At 38.2% G+C, this 12,490-nt stretch overlaps 1 protein-coding gene across 3 annotated transcripts in view; it reads right to left on the bottom strand.

Moving 5' to 3' along the window:
- Positions 1-1,897: 1,897 nt before the first annotated feature.
- rbm19 (RNA binding motif protein 19) overlaps positions 1,898-12,490 on the bottom strand; it is a 285,521-nt gene continuing 274,928 nt past the window's right edge. For all 3 annotated transcript variants that reach the window (XM_078554054.1, XM_078554051.1, XM_078554056.1), the window contains one exon: positions 1,898-2,705. The gene's annotated coding sequence lies outside the window, so the exon portion shown is untranslated. The remainder of the gene's footprint in view (positions 2,706-12,490) is intronic.

Below are 12,490 nucleotides of genomic sequence, written 5' to 3'. Positions count from 1 at the left end.
GAAAGCAAGGTGATAAGGAGAGTTTTTTTTCAGGGATGATGCAGGAGGAAGTGGTCATGAATATGGGTTAAGAGTTAATGGTGGGTGTGGTTTAATGAGGACAGGAGACAATTCAGAGAGAGAGAGAGAGAGAGAGATGAGGTGATCAAAGGTAAAGGTTGCAATCATTGAAGATAAAGATCTGTTTAGATCAGAGCTGAGGAAAGAAAGTGAGGGTGCCCTGAGGGGAAAATTATAATCAGACTCAGCAGGGGGCTTGTGGGGGGAGGTGGGATGGAAGATGGCAATTAATTTAAAGGAGATGTGGGAGGAATGGAACAAGGTGAGGTGTTTAAGAATTAAAGGCAATGTTATTCATGTTATTTTAAAATATGAACATTTTTGATTTTGTTTTACAATTTGTAACATTTACACATTAAAAATTTCAGTTACTGAGGAAACTGTACAAATTTCTTCAAAAAGTATTTTGAGTAATTTCGTTCAACACCAAACTGTGATGTTGAAATATGTACAGCTTTAAATAGGCTCTTCCTGGAATAAATGGTAATATAGGCATTTTCAGTTCTGTTGAAGGGTCGTGTGGACTCGAAACGTCAACTCTTTTCTTCTCCACCGATGCTGCCGGACCTGCTGAGTTTTTCCAGGTAATTCTGTTTTGTTTTGGATTTCCAGCATCCGCAGTAGTTTTTTGTTTTTAGGCATTTTCTGTGTTAATTGTTGACATTAAAAAGTGCGACTAAAAATCATGACGTATTAAGTAACATTTATAGACAGGAGTGTGCATCATATATTTACAGCGACATATCTAAACATTTCAGGTGCTACTAATGTCCAAACACTACCTAAATAGTCCCAGACCAATCTGAAATTTAGAAAAACATCCTCTACTTTAACTTAACAGGTATCAGAGAGGAGGAATATTTCTATTATACTGATCTGAGTCAAATTTGAAATTGGGCCTTCAGTGTGGATGTATATATCAGGGTGCGATTTAAAACAGTATTACAATAATAAAACACAGGCTTAAAGTATCACTGATTTGAAAATATAACAGTGCCAAACCAAATAAACTTAGATTTTAGTGAAAGTTTTGTCTTGGGAAAATAAAGCAAACTAAGACCGCACTTGTGAACTTCCAATCGTTATAGACCCCTTATTAAATATAGTTTAAAAAGTTCAATCTTCTAAATCTGCACCTTGACTTGTAAAAATGCTGTTGGGCACAGTTTCAACATTAGCTTCTTCATTGACAATAAAAATTACCTGATGTATGATCAAAGGACCATAAGTGGAGCAGCCCATTGAAAGCAGGGACAGCAACATAAATTTGACATAAACTGAGGCATAAAAATGTACGAAATGCTATATATTAAAATACAATAGATCCATTACTTATATGAATTTTAAGCTTGTCTTCAGCAATTCAGTTGGTTATTGCTTTAAGGCTAAACTGCTGAACCCTGTAACATTTAAATGCTTCTGGATGTGACATTTTTAGTGAGCTGCTATGTATATTCACATGTGTACGTAATAAAGAAAACACATAGTTCGACCTTCAACTCAGATATCTGCACCCATTATGCATGTAAATACATGTAATATGCTGATGTAATTGCTCCTTAATGCCTGTGGTACTACAGCCCCTGAAGCCACACTGTTTTCAGGGATGTGTCCAAACACCAAATAAATATTCTTTCCAAGTGTGTGTGAAAATGGAACATTCCATATAAAACTCATTTTCAAAATTCACATTAGGACTTCAAGTATAAATTCATTGTTGTATCAAAATCTCCCAATCTGCAGTACATGGAAGTGTTAGAACTACTTAGCCTCGACATGCCAGAATGTATAAATATATGATATAACAAATCTTTCACTTCAAAATGCAACACGCCAATATGGCAAATTGTGAATCTTTACTGAGTTTTGTGGAAAAGCAGAGCCTATTTTTAAGAAAATGGTATCAGATATGAAGGTTTCATAAATACATGGCACAATATTTTACAAGCTTAAGCATAACAATAGCAATGGCTCATTAGGAAGTTTCCCATTTACTGTACTTAAAACATACAAAGATAGAAACTCAGTGAAATTCTTTGCTATTCATCTTGAAAACCAACAATAAAGCACTGACTACCCACATTCTCAGACTTATGACTGATGTAGAGAAGTTACTGTATTCTCTCTCTCCAATAGCAGGATCAATACAACTGCACAATATTCGTGCGCATGGAAGATTTCTTCTGCTATTAGTTTTCATCTTCCAGTCACTATGTGTCAGACTTCAAATTACTTCATAAAGTTTATTTAGTATTCCATGAATACATAACCAGTTGGCACAACGGTTTTTCATCATGAGTTTGAGATGGGAGTTCAAAAATCGATTACACTGCCGCTACTTTTCACAAATGTTGCTCAATAGGTTGTAGAGTGTGCCATTCATGCATCATGATTTATGACTAGACTGCAAACAGTCACTGATATCTATCAGAGTTTGTGCAGGTTGTACTGTTTGCACTTAAGAGTTTCTCACAATGCAGCCAAGGAACATTTCAAAATAAAAACAGATGGTCATTTGACTTCTTCCAATTTGCTGATGGGCCCAAGGCCTCGTTTTTTTCTCATTGGTTCTTGATGACACAGTTCCTTGAGGTTTTTGATGGCTGTCTCTCTTGCATAGCAAATATAACCAATTCATGATATACCTTTGCAAAAGAGAAACATTATTGGAATTAAAACCAAATAAAATACAGAATGCTGTTGTTGGCTATTCAATTGCAGCAGCAAGTACAACATCCAAGGCTGCTGGCTCTAACTATTCTTGAAAGATTAATATGAACATTTAATCTGATTTACAGTTGAATTTACATATATGAAGTTGGGTTTATACAAGAGAAAGGAATCTTTCTTCTGACTTTGCCTCTCCCCATTCACTTTTGATCTACTAAAATGTACTTTAGATTTAGGGAAAAACCGTAGGTGCATTTTAGCAGATCAAAAAAAGACCGAGGAAATGGACCAAATTCATTAATGTAACATATATCACAATTACAAGCAAGCAGGCTATACTATGCATATTTAAGCCTTTTAGCTTTATGCAGCTGCTGCACACACTCTATTAAGAATATATTTTGTAAGGGTATACAGATTTCTGTAAATATTTTAACTTTGGAGGGGTATGAACTGAAATGATGTCCTAAGGTTACAAGGGGAACTAATAGCTTGGTATAATTCTGACAGCCCTGAGGATATAATTGCAAACTGAAGGTCCCTTTTGCAACTGATCTGATATTGTAGTTCAGAGGGCCAGAAAATTATAGTTAATTATTTCACTGCTCACTTACGCTAGTAACTGGAACTTTAGCAGGCTGGCTACTGTTCCACAAACAGTTCATTACTGGTTTATTACTTTCACCAGCCAGTCTTAATGTAAAAGTTTGAAGATTTGTATTCATTTCTGGTCATCACAAAATTATCATTGAATGTTAGTAATTGTTTTATTTTGGAATTTTTACAGAGCTGTATCAATTCTGTATGTTGTACATTTAGTGAATGCTAAGTAGACTTGGAGTGTTGTCAACTGAACAAATAATGAAGGTGCCACTATAAACTGATATGCAGCTTAATACTGCCCAGGGGGCATGTGGTTCAAAGTTAAATATAGATGTAGAACACTGAAAGAGTTAAAGATAAAACAATTTACTCAAAGGTCTATAATTTTAAAATGTCTGTCCATAACATTTGAGCCTTTTCTACCATTTTCCCCAATGACGATAGGGCCTTAGAGCAAAATGTTTCTTCCAAGTAAATGCTTTACAAAACATGCATCAGTCGACATTAAATCTAACGCCATTAATAAAGGTCAATAAATTGGGTCTAATGCCATTATGCCACTAACAATGATTAACAAGATAGATAACATATAATCAGAAATGGTTTAATCAATTCATTATAGTTCTGACATTGGACCACAGCTCAATCGGGGAGACTACATTATTTCTCCAAAGTCTAATTTTCAACATTAAGATTTAATTTCACTATTTTAAAAATTATTTTCATTGTTACAAGTATCATGCAATGTTCAACACTAGTGAACTTACACTGCAGTTTCTTTTAGTGTAACAGTAATTTTCCTCAGTGCCATTTTCTTACCATGGTCATGCATACAATGTCTCTTAACATTATATTTCATCATAAAATAATAAAAAGGTATAATTTGTTTTTTAAAAAAGTATTTCCTTCCTCCACAACCTAATCTTTTCTCTCCAGCCTCATGTATTTATTGCCACTTCTAGCCACTCTTTCTCTAGCTTTATCTTCATCCTATCCTTGCTAACCATTGCTCTCAACAGTTGCTGTATCTTAGCGTATCTTCTTACCTCCTCAATATGAGCAATGAGCTATGAGGAAATAGTAGAAGACATCCGGCTGCTATTGACCAGTTATGGTGCCTAACTGCTAAAACATTAAAGTCCCCAGTTTCAACAATGCAATCGCTTTGTAATGAAAAGTTGGGAATTCAATTTGAACAAATGCACTGGGATATAAACAAGATACATAACTCAATGTTTTTTTTCCAGGCATATTCTGGCTTGTCCTTAAGCCCATAAAGTATTTGTGGAGCTGCGTGTTATTAAACCTGATGCCCTTTGGTAGTTTATTTTCCTGCAAAAGTAATACTTTCCATTGTGCACGCAATGTATTGTTTATTTTATCTACATCTGTGTACATGTGATCTTACACATAAACTGATCTTGAACAGCTTTATAAAACTTGTGAAAGGTACAGATAGGAATAAATGTGAGAAAACAACTTAACCAGGAAAGTAGTTTAAGTATTTAACCTTTAAACAGTATGCAGGCATACTGCAATCCAGTATGTTATTGCCTTGAGGAATAAAGTAAGAAAATCTGTTTTTTTTTAGGATTCAATTTGTTCTGCAATATTAACAGAGTGGAAAAGAGAGTTTGAATGAGGCCTTTAATAGACATTATTCAGATTGACCAATTATATAGGGCTTTAAAGACACTGATACAGAAAGAATGATATAAATTTGCATGTAGTAAATTGGTTTCTGACAGGGCTGCAACAACCTTTCAAGTTGGCAATGCATGGAAATTAGAAAAATTTAGAAGCAGGCAACCGGTTCCATCAGAAAGTTTTACATTTATTTTGCAAATGATTCTCACATTCTATAGTGTAGTGGTTGTACGTAATTTACAAATCTTCTGTTCTAATGCCTCTTTGGAGACTGATCACAAACAAGGATTGATTTTGAGTAAAATTCACATAATAATGTAATATGAGTTTACTAACATAGTCAGGATTGTTCTGTAACAACCTACATCATTTGTATAAACAAAAATCTCACTTGCAAGATATTGGGGTTAAAAGCCTGGTTTACATTCCTCACATCACACACTAAGGTCCACACAGTTGTCGTGTATGAGTATGCAGCTGTTTCTTGCATGCACATGCCAGGTCACAACCACTAAGGAAAGCGAGCAGCCTGACCCATGGATGTCGTAGATGTGTAACTTGCCTTATTTAATGCGGAAAATATGAATTTAGTAGAACTGAGGAAATATTCATATTTTATTCAAAGTTTTGGGAATCTTGTGTAATGATGGTCAGTTGACATCTCTGCTGTAATACAGGTTCCTTCTAATTTTTCAAGACCTACTAGGCAATATGAAGGCTTGTGATTTGCTAAAATTTTAAATGATAACAGGTGCACGGAGACAAGTAGAGTCAATTATAGTTCATTTACCTTTCAAGAAAATTGCCATTGTAAATAAATGGAAAAGTAATTCCTTTTTTTGCAATTGATGTGGCAAAACAACACAACATTGATAGATAAATGAGATTATCGCTTTGGAACAAATTTGAGTTCAAAGATTAATATTGTTCCCACTGGTTCAATCAAGGCATTCAAGAGGGAATTAGATGATTATTTGAAAAGAAACAATCTGCAGGGTTTCAGGGAAAAGGCAGGAGAATGGCACTAAGTGAAATGCTCATTCAGAGAGATGGTGCAGATACGATGGCCGAATGGCCTCCTCCTGTGCTGTGCTGTGGTGCTGTTTTTGTTTGGAACTTTTATTAGTTATATTTTTGGCAATAAGTTCATCTCCTGTATGAATTATGTTCACAATTGTGAACCAAAGCCCCTCATTTGGATGTGGTATAAACCAATATAACCTTTATTTGAACTGTTGACCTTCTACATACTGTGCAGAATTCTTTTATGGCCAGAATTTTACGTGCTACAATCGGACGCTTGTCTGACCCGACCTGGCGTGAAATCACGTGAGAAAACATCGGGCGGGTGTCCCGATGTTGCACCACATCATGGTTGGTGGGCGTGAGCATGAGTCGGGAATCCGCCCGCCAACAATCAATGTTCCAATAAAGCCAATTAAAGCCCCAATATCAGCTGATATTTTTAGTGGCCCGTGCACTTTTATGCTTGGCGCATGGGCCAATCAGCCAGGCGACCTTCACGTTCTTTCATCATTCTCGATCCAGGGCAGGATAAAATGCCCAGAAAATGTTTGAAGGTTTAGGAGTTATGAGTACTGTTGTCAGCTGTTTGTAGTTGCATTAGAGATAGTTTGTGGCATTTTTTTTGCGTGCGCAAATATCCTTTGAACAGTTTTGCAGCTCCCTGAGTCGGCTGCACAGCAATTGGGCCTTCAAGGAGCTCATTGTAAACTGCCCACCTGCAACCTCACTTGTCTTGGCACCTGCCCTCTTCCCGCTCTCCCCGGCAGTGCTGAGCCTGTTAATTGGCCAGTCATCGTGAAGTCTCATGTCAGTTGCGATCGTGACTGGAAGTGCATATCACGCCCCCTTCTGGGCCCACCGATTGCAGGTGTATGACGAGCGCAAAATTCAGGTTTCAATTTTGATCATTCCTAGTAGACTAAGGATTAATGCAAGATAAAGCAATGTAAAATAAAATGTATTTTCTACAACTTTATTAGGGTAAATTAATCATTTTTAATATTGTAGATCTGAAATAAGTCTGTTGCTCAGTAATAAAGGACTCATCCATGATCATATTTATAACGTCTTGAAAACATCTGAAAACAAAGCACAAACGCATCACGGCCAAACAATCTATAAAAATGTATAGAAGAGGAAATGTTATTTGCTAGTTATTTTTTATCTGGCCTTGAGAAAGCAAGAAAAGCTAGAAGGATTTTAAACAAACTTCCAATAATTAGAATCCTCTCATTGACTGTGGGCCTCTCTAGACTGCTTCCACCGAGAAAGCACTCTAGAGGCAATGGCCTTAAAGACACAGGTCTGTTTAGCAACTAAGCATCAAAACTGCTCCAGATGCAAGACCACCCATAAGCAATGCCACTCGGACCTGCTAATGTTCATTCAAAGCAGTAGCTCCATTTTCTGTAACTGGGAGAGGGTTTAAATTAAAGTGGCAGGGTGAAGGGCACTAGGAAGAAGCATTAGAAAGGATGTACCAGGTGCATAGAAGACTGGGAGAGACCAGCAGCTTTAGAATAGAGAATAGGAAGGGTCAGAAAGTTGGAGTGTGGGGAAACTGCGAGGCAGAGTAACATGGATAGAGTACATGTGTGTAAATGCCCAAAGCATGGTAAATAATGTTAGTGACCTACAGAAACAAATAGCCACATGAGATTATGATATAGTGACACTAATGGAGGCCTGGCTCAAACAAAGGGAGGAATGAGCATTTAATATTCCTAACTACAATGCATTTTGGAAAGACAGGAAAGGAATGAGGAGGTAGGGGTGTCAGCTTCAATGAAAGGTGCTGTTACAGAACTAGAAAAGATGTTGTACCTGTGGGTTCAAAAACACAGCCTACTTGGTTAGAATTTGAGAAGTTATTAGGCATAAACTATGGGTCCAAAAGTGGGAAGGAGATTTAGTAGAATGGTACAAAGGACAATAAGACTTCAGTTACATGAAGAGACTAATGAAACTAGGATTGCTCTCCTTAGATCAGAGAGATCTAACGGGGGTGGGGGTGTGGAATCTGATAGTGGTGCTCAAAATCTTCAAGGATTTTTAAAATTCATTCATGGGATATGGGTGTCACTGGCTAGGCCAGCATTTATTGCCCATCCCTAATTGCCCTTGTTCAGAGGGCATTTTAAGAGTCAACCACATTGCTGTGGGTCTGGAGTCACATGTAGGCCAGACCAGGTAAGGACGGCAGATTTCCTTTCCCAAAGGACATTAGTTAACCAGATGGGTTTTTACAACAATTGGCAATGGTTTCATGGTCGTCAGGCTTTTTTTAATTCCAGATTTTTATGAATTCAAATTCCACCTTCTGCTGTGGTGGGGTTCAAACCCAGGTCCCCAGAGCATTACCCTGGGTCTCTGGAATACTGGTCCATTGGTAATACCACTACACCACCAAATAAAGAGAAACCATTTCTAATGGCAGAATCACAGGACACAGATGTAAAGTAACTGGCAAAAGAACCATAGAGGAAATTAGGAGATTATTTTTAATACAGCAGGTTATAATGATCTGGAATGCACTGCCTAGAAGAATGGTAAACAATTCACTAATAACTTCCAATTATGACTATGGGGAAAGAGCGGGAAGTGGGTAGGACCAACTAGGTAGTTCTTTTAAAGAGTTGGCACAGGCATGATGGGCTGAATGGCCTCCTGTGGATATCATTCTATGATTTCCTCCAGTGCTTTCAAGGCAAATAAACTAGCTAACTTCTGTAATCATCGTACAAACCCAATGCAAACCATGCTGTTTGTTACATTTTAAATAAAAACAGAAGATACCGAAATTTACAGCCAGTGCATCAGCATCTGAAAGGACGTACAGGTTAATGTTTCAGCTGGATACCTTATACTCAGTTAGGTATCCATCTGGAACATTAATTTGGATTTTCTTTCAAATGCTGACATATCAGCTTTGCATTATCAATATTTTTGCTTTTATTCGTGATTCTCAGATTTTGCAATTTTTAAATCTTTGTTTTATTTGAGACTGTATGCCTTGGTTAAGCTAATAACCCCTGTGACTGTATTTGCCTTTGGGATTCAGCATTAAGGATCATTTCCTTCTCCCGTGGCCAGTAGCGGATCATAAATGCATTAAATCTGACAGCTTTCCCTTCGTTCATGATAGCACAAACTTTGATCGCCTTGAACTTGGCACTAGTTTACTTCAAATAACTTGGAACCAGTGCATCTGACCCGAATAATACTGCCTTTTGCATGGGGAAATAGTAACAATGCATTCCAGATCCATTACTTGCATAGTTTACTAAATTACAATCAAAGCACCAGAAATTGGCTTTATTTTAAAATACCAAGTGCGAAGTTTTATTTTAAATGCTGCAGGGAAATAAACTTCTTGTGTGCGCTGTTACTCTTGCATTTCTGAATCAAACAATGTGAGACATGCTGCATGCATAAAAGAAACACCACCTAGGACAGCAAACAAGCTGCCTGTTTGGCACAAACTTCCAGTTTTCAATGGCAGTTATCTGACTGTGCTTGAAACACCATTACGTCAAAGCGCTGCAGGTGAATGTTTTGGCAAAAACGAATTTTCTTACTGTATATTTTATTTGCCCTGGTACAATATAGTGCTGTGATTTAAATTCATTGGATTTTCCAATCAGCCTAGCTCGCTCCACCAGAAACAATAAAACAGTCTTCGCCGTTCTTCTGCTGACTAGCCATGCAGCAAAGCAGCTACCAGCAACACGCATCAGTGGGCCTCTTGGAGACTGATGCTATTCCAGCAGTGTATGTACGCTCACTGCCTACAAAATGATTAATAAATCTGTAGGCGAGAGACAGAAAGCAAATATATTTGCCTCTGTATTGCTAACTCATCCTATGTTTTATTGACAAAAAGTAAAGCCAACCATCAACCTGAAATATGTTGACTATAATTTCAGATTTTTATAGGCATACTGTTTCTGTGCTTCAAACTCCATTAATAATAAGTGCAGTGTAAAAGCAAGATAAATCCATTTGAAAACTATCATCTGAACTGCACCATTAAACCCCACCTTTATCTTAATTTTTAAACAAAGACAAAAGTAGATGCACAATGTTACAACTCATCTTTTTTTTTGCTCTGTTGAATGCTCTGTTTCTAAACCCTTTTTTTGTAGCTTCAATTCACTTTCTTCCCAAATGCATTTTTGTTAGAGTACACCAAACATATTCCCTTTTGCTGCCCTAAAGATGATCAATATCAGAACCATCCAATATCAAATCTCCACAGACGTGCACAAGAATTATCTACGAAGTCAAAGGAATGTATAGATCAGACTAATTTTAAGACCCTGTTAAACCTGGAATTGAAATAAATGGCGGCTAGTGACAGAAATTCAAGAAAAAAAATACTGAAAGGATGTCTGTCACACACATCTGTTATTGGATCTTTTCTTGCTATCAATATTTGGCATATGCTGTTTCTCATTCAGCACTAATGCACATGCTTGCTTGCATGCATACATACATATGTATACACATCCATGTGAACATACATGCATACATATGTACATATACACATACACGTGGATAGCAGATTACTAATGGTGTCAAACTGGGGAGAGTAGCAAATTGCGAGGATGAAGGAAAGAGACTACAGAACTAGGAGAATGGGGAAAGTGTGAAATGAAGAATACAGAGGACATCTTAAGGCGTGAAATATATAGAACATTTTTGGACATAAGAATAATGAATGAAAACTTATTTAAATGGTAATGTTCTTGAACCACAGGGATCTAGCACAGGAATCCAGCTGTGCAAATATAGAAATGTGGTGATCAGGTTAAAAAAACAAGCCTCTAAGAATGGAAATTAAAATGCAAATTGGATTGAGTGCAGAAGTAAAAAGATGATTTGTACCAAGGCAAGTTGTGAAAATAAGTTCAATAAATTTGGTAAATTTTAGGCTAACACCAGAAAATGACCATGGTTCATTGTTATAAAGACCCAGCTAATTCAATAATAGGGAAGGGATTCTGCACCCCAGCCTGCCTGACTGTATGTGCTCAACTTTGGGCTGAATCTTCTGGGGACTGGCAATCACTAGCTGAGTGCCACTCTTTTTTTTACACTGGGATGTAACTCTGCATTTCTGGCTCGGAAATGCAGAGCATACCTGTTCTGGGAGTCCTCCTTTGCAGTGCTGGATTGTCAGAGGAAAGCAAGCCACGTTCCCCTTTTTATGACACCAACTGCCGTAATTTGGTAAGTTTTCGTTCACTAGCACACTGAAAGGCTTTGGGACATTTAAATAGCTTTTCCTTGTGTTAGTGAATGAGTGTGTGAGGTAAGTGGATAGTGTGTTAGGTGGCAAGGGTGGCAGGGCAGCAGGTGGATAGGATGGTAGCATGGCAGGGTAGCAAGGTCAGGTCACAGGGGAGGTGGGAGCCGGAGGGTCAAGGAGGGGAGTCGGAGCATCAAGGGAGGTGGTGGCAGCAGAGAGTCAGGAATAGGGGGAGGCCCATGGGGTAGCCGGAGGGTCAGTGGAGAGTTTGAGGGTCTGGGAGTGTCAGAGGGTGGTGGGATGGGGTGTCAGGGGGGGGACTGGAGGCTCAAGGAGGGCTAGTTGGGGGAGGATAGTCGGAGGGTCAGGGGAGTTGGCAGAGGGTCGGGGGGCAGTTGGAGCCGGAGGGTCAGGGAGGGAGCTGCAGGATTGGAGGTGGGGTATTGCTAGAGCTTCGGGGGGATGGGGTAAGAAGAGTAGGAGCAACAGGGGTTGGGAGGGGTGGTTCAGTTGTACCTCAGAAGTTAGACATGATATTTTCCTATCCAATAATTCCGGTATAACTATCCAGGTAACTAGCACAGAATTGGAGACTTTTTCAGAGGGTTCCGGATACACAGGAATTGCATGTGGAAAGCTGAAACTTGTGTTGGGACTTCAGAGGGGTCCCGTAACGCATCCTCTGGGGTACGTACAGTGTCCGGACAGATCTGGACCATTATGTCATTGACTCAATGTCCTCAGGGTAAAATGTGGATAGGAAACACATTCTGCCTTGCCAGTGGTACCCACATCCCAAGAACAAAGATTATTTAGACTAAGATTATCAGAATATGGAAGGATAAATTGATAACAGCATTCAAAAAGGTAATGGACAATTATAACTTACAGTATGTAAAAATACACAAGAAAACACTGCAATGAAATCTTTAAAAATAGCTTTGAAAAGAACTTAAAATTCAAGTGAGAAGGAACAAATAGCCTCCTCCGTCTCCATCAAAAAAATAATGTATAAGGAAGCTAGTGGGCATGTTCAAAAAAGCTAATGGAATGTTTGAATTATCTCATGGGGTTGGAATACAAAGGCAAGTAATTTGAACTTCAGTTGTATAACGCCTTGGCCAGATGTCGTCTTGAATATTTTATTCAGTTCTGGGCGCTATATTTCAACAAAGGCATATTAGTTTAGGAGTGAGTGCAAGTAGAGTTAAACTAGGAGGACAGGTTGCACAA

Source organism: Cetorhinus maximus, chromosome 12 (genome assembly GCF_964194155.1).
Source record: "Cetorhinus maximus chromosome 12, sCetMax3.hap1.1, whole genome shotgun sequence".
In the NCBI taxonomy this organism is placed as follows: Eukaryota; Metazoa; Chordata; class Chondrichthyes; order Lamniformes; family Cetorhinidae; genus Cetorhinus; species Cetorhinus maximus.
Note: the sequence above shows the minus strand (reverse complement) of the source record. Positions and strands in the feature narration are given on the sequence as shown.